This window comes from Bidens hawaiensis, unplaced genomic scaffold (assembly GCF_021521415.1).
Source record: "Bidens hawaiensis isolate Kalapana, Puna unplaced genomic scaffold, B.hawaiensis_p1.1 tig00015187_1, whole genome shotgun sequence".
NCBI classification, from domain to species: domain Eukaryota; kingdom Viridiplantae; phylum Streptophyta; class Magnoliopsida; order Asterales; family Asteraceae; genus Bidens; species Bidens hawaiensis.
Genome location: NW_027492345.1, coordinates 8,455 through 15,744, shown reverse-complemented (window position 1 = coordinate 15,744; position 7,290 = coordinate 8,455). Strand labels below are relative to the sequence as shown.

The 7,290-nt window shown below is 33.8% G+C and overlaps 1 pseudogene; it reads right to left on the bottom strand.

Moving 5' to 3' along the window:
* Positions 1-2,589: 2,589 nt before the first annotated feature.
* LOC143548469 (CENP-B homolog protein 2-like) lies at positions 2,590-5,955 on the bottom strand (annotated as a pseudogene).
* Positions 5,956-7,290: the final 1,335 nt, after the last annotated feature.

Sequence of the window (7,290 nt, the reverse complement as noted above, 5' to 3'; positions counted from 1 at the left end):
TAACATATTTAGAATTTGTTTTTTTTTTTACTTTTTTCATTATATGTCAGTAATGAGTTATACAAAATAAAAAAAACAAATTAATATACAAATATAATACTAGATTTTATCCTCTGTATTACGGGGTTGTTTTACATTATTCATTTTTAATATTTATATATGTATATTTGGATTTTATTTATTGTAAGAAAGTTAATAATTAATATACTTGAGGTTTGATGATGCAATGGTTTTATAAATAAATGATATGTTATAATCTGGTTTAAAGCTATCTGGGTTTGGTGATACCCATTACCTGTTTTTTTTCTTTATTATAAAATTGTTTCTTAATTATAAATAATATCTTTTTTTAAATAAAAATAGGATATTTTTTAGGATATTCCTATTTTATAGGATTTTCATATCAACTATTTGATGAGATTAATTTTTAATATAATGAGATTTTATAACCTGTTTAAGAGCTATCTGGGTTGGTGAGACCTTTACCCGTGAATTCGGGTCAAATGCTTGAGAAGCATTCATTTACAAATAAAGCAATCTAATGGCTTGAGAGAATGGTTGTTTTACCTTTTCATTTTTTTATATTTAGTTTTTGGATTTTAATTTTCTTTATTATAAAAAAGTTAATAATATACTTAGGGTTTGATGATGAAATGGTTTAATAAATAAATGATATGTTATAACCCGTTTAAAAAGCTATTTGGATTTGGTGACCCATGACCCGCTTATGTTTTTTACTATAAATTTTCTTAATTATAAGTTGATATTAAATTTTAGTATATCCCTATTTTATAGGATTTTCATATCAAATAATTGGTAATATTAATTTTTAATTTAATGAGATCTTATAACCCGTTTAAAAACTATCTGGTTTTGGTAAGACCCATATCCATGAATTTGGGTTAAATCAATGAGAGGCATCCATATAAAAATCAAACAATCTGGTGGCTTCCATAAAAGGAGGGAGCGACTACATCATGACACGTAGGATTTTAGGGTTTTCGTTTATATATATTGTAGATATAGATTCTTTTGCTTGTTTCAGTTTTATTAATAAGATATGACAAAAGTTGTTTTATAAATAAAATTTGATATATTTATATTTTATAAATATTCAATCTAGTTAGAAAATTATAATACTTAATAATATTAAGTCATAAATCTTTAACTAATTAAAGTTATCCACCCAAATAAGGAGAGAGAAACTATCAAATGATAAAAATACTACAATGAGAAATATTTTTCAATCAACATTAATTTGGTAAATTTTTTTTCCACCAACAATTTTTTAGAAAGAAAACTCTGTCTTCTTTTGTGTAGTGTTATTTTTTTAACGACCAACAAAGTTATATATGATTTATTGTTGATATTTTTATTGGGGCGTTTATATATTTCTCATTCTTAAAATCTTTTAATTACATAAATCCCCAACCATAAAAATCAATTACATATTTCCCCTCTTTAAAACATATATATTACATATTTATCCATTTTATAAAAATAAACCTTTTGATTTTATATTTTACCCTTCATATAAAAAAACAATAAAAATATGTGAATTACATATGATTGTGGGATTTGTTGGTGGACCATCGATGCTTTCTTTTAGCAAGTATTCTTTATCCTACAAAAAGATGAAACAAAGAAACAACACTAAACCAAGGAGTCACTCATCGTCTCCGACGAGGAACCACCACAACACCACCACTTCATCCACTTCCTCCGCCACTCTTCTCGAGTCCAAATTCTTCATCAATGACGACGAACCACCACACAAAGACCATAGCTCACCACCGCCGCCGCCGCCGCCGCCGCCGCCACCATCATCTCATTTACTAGTTTGTTCGATCCGATTTTCGGTTAACACCACCACAGTCGAGTTTTTCAGATTTGAAGTGAAAGCCCACCTAAATAACTAGTAAGCTCAAGACTCAAGCAACAATTTGATTCTACGATCGTTTGAGAGTTGCGGGGTGGAGGAATCAATATCGCCAACGGGGTTAGGTGGAGGGAGACGGTGGAAAAGGAGATGGTGTGTAGGAGGTAGGATGTGGAATTAGGATTTACACTTGCTTAAAGAAAGAGGGAAGGAGAAGATGATAGTGGTTTTCAGGTAGTTTGAAGTTTCCCAGAGAATTAAGCCATGATGGGTTGGAGGTTGGAGAAGAGACGTGGATTTAACTCTTTAATTATAATTATTAACTTATTTGTTTTTTTAACTTATTTATTGAGTGGAACATTTAAACATTTTATAAAGGGTAAAACCGTAATTTAATATGAGAATGGAAAATGTGTAATTAATTTTTTAAAGTTGGGGAAATATGTAATTAGTGGTCTTAGTAAGAGGATATATGTAAAAATCTCTATTATTTATTTTACAGTAGAACCTCTATAATTTAATACTCGATAAAATTAATAATTCATCCGGTCCCAACTGGGGACCGTACAAAATTGGACACCAATTGATAAAATAATAATTTTTTGAAATCCAAATGTAAATATATTGGTCCCGGCGAAACTATAAATTAACAATTACTAAAATATTTCAAAATTCTAGGATTGTCTAGTAAAAAATGTATCTATAGTCACTTACTTTTTTGTGAACTTCAAATATATATTGAGTTTATTTTTAAACCTCCTCATTGCATTTAAGAGTTGAGCCACTATATTCTCGTATTACGAAAAAAAGTTGTAAAGAGTTGTTGCCGCTTGCAATGCTTCATTCCGAGTGACTGGTTCCAAAGGTACTGAATTATCATCAACAGGATTTTGAATGGTATTCGTCATAATTTCTTCAATGATTTTAACCTCGTAACATTCATTATTTTCACCTGGATAATTCAACAACTCATTCACATCCATTTTGTGCGATAATGCATTCCCGTAATCAAATTCTCAAGCTCATGAATGTCTTCTCCATAATTTAGACCGTTTAAATCATTTGAGCCAGTTGGATTAGCCGAAAGAATTTTACAGTGTCGAAAGCAGTATGCGATGGACTCTTGTTTCACATTTCTCCAAGTCGAAACGACCAAATTGATGGCTTCTAAAACATTAACTATTATACTCGGGAAGAAATGCCCAACTAATAACCTTCCAAAAATCTTATGATAGAACCTTTTACGGTAGTACATTTTAAAGGCTATAATTATCCCAACATCAAATGGCTGAATTTTTGAAGTCATGTTTGGCGGTAGAAAAAACAACTCGATGTTTTGCAAGCCTTGAATATTATTTGAATGGGCCGGACAATTATCCATTACCAAGAGAATTTTTTTACGGTACATTTGATCATCTAGCCAATAAACATATTCTTCGAAAAGAAACCAAGTCATCCATGCTCTTTTGTTGGCACGGTATTCACAATCTAGGCTATTCATTTTGACATTCTTAAAACAATGTGGCTTCGGATACTTACTAATGATCCATAAAAGGATTTTTTTCCGAGCCATCCTCATTGCAACAGATAACAATTGTAAGTCTTTACCTGTCTTGTTTACTATCTTCAAGTTGTTTTGTTGCAAGTGAATGGTCAGCTTGTAACCTGTAAAACAAACCAAGTTTATCCATATTAAAAGCATCTTTCATTGGAAAATGATTAATTTTTTCCATTATAGACTCCAATTTATTCTCCATGTCATGTGTGTCGACTGAGCCACTTTCTCCAAATCGGAGATACAATTTGATGCCATGCCTTAACTTGAATTTCTCAAGCCAGCCTTGTGAAAGTTTATGATTAGAAGAATCCTGTGGATACAAAAGCTTCAACGTCTCAATCGCCTTCTCTATGATTAACTCTCATGTTATATTTACACGTTCTTGATGCTGGAATAACCATTCCTAAACAACTTTCTCCAGGTCCGGATACTTGGCTGCTTTGTGATGCTTGGAAGATCCATCTTTGTCTAAGTTAGCCGATAGGAACTCCGATGATCTCTTAAGAGTGTTTGATATTGTTCCTTGACTAACTTTCAAATCGAAATTTTTGTTAAACCACTACACCAAATCTTGTTGATTGCATCCTTGGTGATCTCTCTTATACTCACATAATAGTTTTCGTTGTTGATTGGTTATCGTTGATTTTTAAACACTTTTAAGTTTAGAAGCCATAGTTGATGTGATTTTAAAATTTATCATTAGACATTTTCTAGTGATCATTCTAGATCTATATACATTGAACTTGATATGTTCATTAATTTGCGAATGTACATGGGAATTTTGAATGCCTTGTTTCTGTTTTATTTAAATAAGTAAGGTGAACGGACATGATAATTTTGAAGGCCGATGCATTAATGAGAGTTGCTCACAAGTATAAGCCAACTCTTTAAATTAATAATTTATTAATTTATCGATATAATAATATCTCGCTAAATTAATAAAATATCCCGGCCCCAACATTGTTAATTTATAAAGGTTTTACTGTAATTAAGTCTAGTGTGTTGGTTCGTTGACTGAAATTAATATTTTGGTTGTGGCTTTTATCTTTTACGTCTCTAGTTAATATATCGGTTAATTTAATGTGTAAGTTAGTGTTATAGTCTATAAATAAAGGCTCATATGCATTAATTAGAACTTTTGATAAATAATACAATTTATCCATATGGTTTAATGTTGTTTAATCATTTGCTAGAACGTGTTTGGCACTTTTATCAATTGCGCTCTTTGAAATGTGGCATGCAGTAAATGTTCTCGTTGCGAGATTCAACTGAACCCCCACGAAATTTAAAGAACCGCGCACGTCGATCACGGGTGGTTGTAATGGCTGGGAAAATCAAGAGGGTTGTTACTACTCTCTCTAACTCTGTTTCGCCCAAACAAAGATGGTGGTACGATTACGAATGACCAGCCTCTTGTTAACTCGCAAGTTGTCATTCAAAACGAAGACTAGTCCATTGGCGGTACGAATGAAGAGCTTGAGGACAAAGAGGCAATTCGCAAAAGGACGCTATCTTTCATTTTAAATCTTCCGTAAACAATAAGGTATGTTCTTTAATTAAGGCCATCTATGAAAGAGGACGGGGAGGTCGACGGTCCCCAGCCCAATCACCCTAGCAGGCCCAAAGTTTTTTTTGTAAAAAATAAATTATATATATTTTTTGAAAAAGTATGTATACTTAATGTTTAAACTTAATTGCTCAACTAATTTAAGGTAATTATTATAATTTTTTTTTACAACCCAAATTATAATCAAGTAAACCCATATAAAACTTAAATTTTTAAACCCTATAAAAAAACCTTTTACTTAAGGCCTGAATTTTTTTTTGTCTTCGGCCTTAAATTTTTTAGCGATTCTAGAAGATGGCCCAGTCTCATCAGTAGTTGTGAGAACCTTAAGTATAAGAGGTCCTTGTCAACATGTTGCAGCTTCCAACAAGTCCCACCCAAAACCTTATCAGACTGGTTGGTGCAATAGAAAACCTACCAAGTGTACCTTCTTCCTCGAATGCACCTTTGTCTTTCTCCATTGTGCCCAAAGAAAACGATGACAAAGAAATGAGTGGCTTAAATCATGTTTTCATAATGTAGGGGTATCAAGAATTCAAAAGAAAATATTATTATGATGGTTAAAAATGTAAAACCAAAGATAGAGATTTGAAATGTTTGGTTCGACTATGAAAAACGTGATTTTTCACAAGTGCCATGGTAGACTTGTTATCAATCCTTAATATCATTTTCTGCAACGACTCTTTAGTAGTCTCGCTTTAACAACTCTCGAAGCCAAACAACTTTTCAAACGGCTGCCATGCACTCTACTTCACACGAAGACATAGCAACAATACTTTGCTTTTGAGAACACCACGTAATAGGAGCATCACCATAGTAGAACGCGTGACCCATGGTGCTTCGACCGTCATCATCTATATTGTGACTACTATCACTAAACCCGAGTAGTAAACCGGTTCCACCTCGACCATACTTGATGCGATAATTTAACGTGCCCCGTATGTATCGCATATTCTGTTTCACCGCCACATAATAAGGAGCTCTCGAGCGAAGGCAACCGACTTGTCGCCATACTCCGTTGCATCCACTTCCGGTTCAGACTCGAACTTTGACATTTTATCCTTGTGTTGCATGGGACAATGTGTCGGGTTGCTTAATTGCAATTCTGCTTCTTTAAAAATTTTCAACGCATAAGCTTCTTGTTCTATTGCAATCCCAGCCATCATTTGATTAACTTCAATACCAAGATAACAAGATAACTTCCAAATCGCCATTCTCAAACTTTTCTGCCATTTGTTTCTTGTAGTCACTAATTTCTATCTTATCCGAACCCGTCAGCACCAAATCGTCCACACAAATGCCAATAATTAGGACTGATTTCGGTGTGTATTTCTTGTAAACCGCTTGCTCTTTGTCACACATTTGGAATTTTAGACGTTTTAGAATCCCGTCTAGCTTGGTATTCCAAGCTTGTGGAGCTTGTCTTAGACCGCAAAGAGCCTTGAAAAGTTTGTACACCTTCCCCTCACGCCCAATTTTTCAAATACCTCCAGTTGTAAAACATATACTTTTACTTTGAGATCGCCGTGTAAAAACGCAGATTTAACATTGAGATGATGTAAATCCCAGCCTCTACTAGTTTCAAAGGAAATAAGAAGTCTTAGGGTTTCGAGTCAACCTACGGGTGCGAACGCATCTTCGAAATCAATCCCGGGTTGTTTCACGCAATCTTTTTGCAATGAGTCGGGTTTATACTTATTAATCGTCCCATCGACATTTCGTTTGATCTTAAATACCCACTTGAGTCGAATAATCTTTGCACCATTTGGAGGGTCGACAAGAGACCATGTTTTATTTCTTTCACTTACTCGATCTCCTGTTTCATGGCTCATTCCCAATTAGCATTGCCTTTTGCTTCTGAATACGAACCCAATTCTCCATCGGTTGTAATTAAATGCACTTCGTTACCACCTCTACTTACCCCGTCGTCGATCACGTAGTCAAATAGACGAGTCGGGATCGCATGGGATCGATTCGATCTGTGCAGCGAGGTTGTAACTTCTGGATGGGCTGATCCGCTGCTGTTCTTGGCCATAACAACAGCATTTGCAGCTCAACTTACTGCATATGGGTCGCTGAAATACGTACCATGGCTAATTTGAGTTGACTTGGTCACGCCGCGGCTGTTCTGAACACTTGACAATGGCGGATTTAGATATCAATCTCAGGGATAACGTTCAAAATTTTTTACTTCATACAATGTAAACGAAACAAAAATAGAAACATGATAATAAATATATTTAGATACATGGGGTGCAGATTTCTCCTCCTTTGTTTTGAAAGCTT